This window comes from Otolemur garnettii, unplaced genomic scaffold, assembly GCF_000181295.1.
Source record: "Otolemur garnettii isolate 467f Iridium unplaced genomic scaffold, OtoGar3 scaffold00115, whole genome shotgun sequence".
Taxonomy (NCBI): domain Eukaryota; kingdom Metazoa; phylum Chordata; class Mammalia; order Primates; family Galagidae; genus Otolemur; species Otolemur garnettii.
In genome coordinates, this window is record NW_003852510.1 from 1,228,794 (window position 1) to 1,230,878 (window position 2,085).

The 2,085-nt window shown below is 46.5% G+C and overlaps 1 protein-coding gene across 1 annotated transcript in view; it reads right to left on the minus strand.

Moving 5' to 3' along the window:
• Window positions 1-1,064, minus strand: part of EXD2 (exonuclease 3'-5' domain containing 2) — a 59,999-nt gene extending 58,935 nt beyond the window's left edge. Inside the window, exon 1 of the mRNA XM_003797366.1 lies at window positions 984-1,064. The gene's annotated coding sequence lies outside the window, so the exon portion shown is untranslated. The remainder of the gene's footprint in view (window positions 1-983) is intronic.
• Between the last annotated feature and the right edge of the window lie 1,021 nt (window positions 1,065-2,085).

The following is a 2,085-nucleotide window of genomic DNA, read 5'->3' on the forward strand; positions in this document are numbered from 1 at the left end:
AAAAAAAAAAAGTATAATTTTGCAGGTTTTGGCTCCACACCCATAGTTAAGAGGTTAGGGTGCCAGCCACATCCACTGGGGCTGGTGGGTTCCAACCCGGCCAGGGCCTGCTGAACGACGACAACTACAACAGAAAAATTGCCAGGCGCTGTGGCAGACATCTGTAGTCTCAGCTACTTGGGAGGCTGAGTCAAGAGAATTGCTTACGCCCAAGAGTTTGAGGTTGCTGTGAGCTGTGACGCCTCAGCACTCTAGGGAGGGCAACATAGTTGAGACTCTGTCTCAAAATAAATAAAATAAAATAATTTTTTGTTTTCAAAGAGTAGGTACAAAAGGGACTTTCAGTCCAACCGTATTTCAAAAGCTTATTTAGGTTTAGATTTGTTTGTATTTTAATGAGCAGGTGTCAATTTTGTAATAAATAATGATCAAGGTTCTTATTTTGATCTATCCCAGGGATATGAAAAGCAAAAAGGTGTTCCCAGCAAGACTGCAGAGTAGCGAGTTAGGTCTATTAAGGGTAAAAGGGGTGGGGGTGGCGGATCCCCCAAATCAGGGGGACAAAACTGTAGCTGTGGAGCTGAGGAACATCCAGCGCCCGAGCAGTTACCAGATGTTGCAGGCAGGACCTCCTTTTGGGCTGAGTGAAGAGCCTTGAAGGTTTGGTACGTTCTACTGAAGAGAAAACAAAGGGGTCGGAGGCACAAGGCCTGGAGAGGGCGCGGGAGGCCGTGAGCCGCTGTAGAGCCGGCTTAGCACACTTGGGTGCTGAACCGCCCCCGCCGCGGGTGAGGGAGGCGAGGAGGCCACACCTGGAGTGGGAGAGGGGCAGGGCTAACGCGCTCCGTGACCGCGGGCTTCAGTCGCCCCCGCACACGATAACATACCTTGCTCCACAACCTCTCGTGGTCCGCGCTGAAAACCTCTCCACCCTACGCACAATCCCGTTGAAACGCCTCGCAACCCTCACTAGCCTCACTCACCTGCAGCTTCAGATCCGGCTCGCACACCTACACCATCTCCCGCTAAAGAGCTGGAACCTGTGCGACCGTCTGTGCGAACCCACCCGGATCCACTAGGGCTGTAACCACTTCCAGAGGAAGTAGCCCCCGGGCTGTGCGAACCGAGCGACGCCATCTTGTACGGAAGCCGCGGGAGCGGCTATTGCCTTTCCAGCGATGCAGAGCAAAGTATATGTGGAGAGACTTAAATCTGGAAAGGCTTAATTAACCTTTAATATCTCGTCAGAAAAGTAGCGCTTCGCCTTCTGGGATCTTTTTTCGTACGGACACTCGCTATGTTGACCATGCGGCTCTCGAACACCTGAACCCAAGTGCTCCTCCTGCCAACTTGGCTTCCCAAAGTACAGTGATTATAAGCGTGAGCCACCGCGCCTGGCCGGTTTTGCTTTTGGTTTTGGAGGCAGAGCTTCTACAGTCTTAATAAATGCAATGTAGAAAATCTAATGTTTCTTATTATCCTGAGTAGTGTTTCTCTACTACATTAATTTTCTTAAGTGCGGGATGATGACGGTAAATCGGAGGAGAAACTGTTTAAATAACGTATTCGCAGTGCATACTGTCCTATAGCCAGTATAATTTGCATCATCTTTTGCCACAGTACTTTCCATTTATATAGTAAGTTGTTCATTCAATCAGCCCTTATTAGCAGCTATCATATGTAAGGCAGCTAATACATGCTATATACTGGTCTTTTGTCATGGAATGTCTAAAACAAAAGGGAAAATAAGATATGCCTGAATAACCCATGTAAAATATAATAGCCGCTTGTTGACTATGCTCACTGTGTGCTAGGAACTTTGCACGCAAAGTGTTTTACTTATTTTGTCTCATTTAATCCTGGTAACAATGCCATGAGGTGGTCCTATTATTAGTGCCCTTTTACATAAAACAGAGAAAGGTTAAAAAATTTTTTAAGGTAATTCAGTAAGTAAGCATTGGAGCTAGGAATGAAACTTCAGTATATCTTGATTACAAAGTTTGTTGCCCTCATTTAATATTATTATATTGCTTCTAATCCAAGGGGAAAGGTTCTGCGTTTCATTAGATAAGTACCCACAAGGGA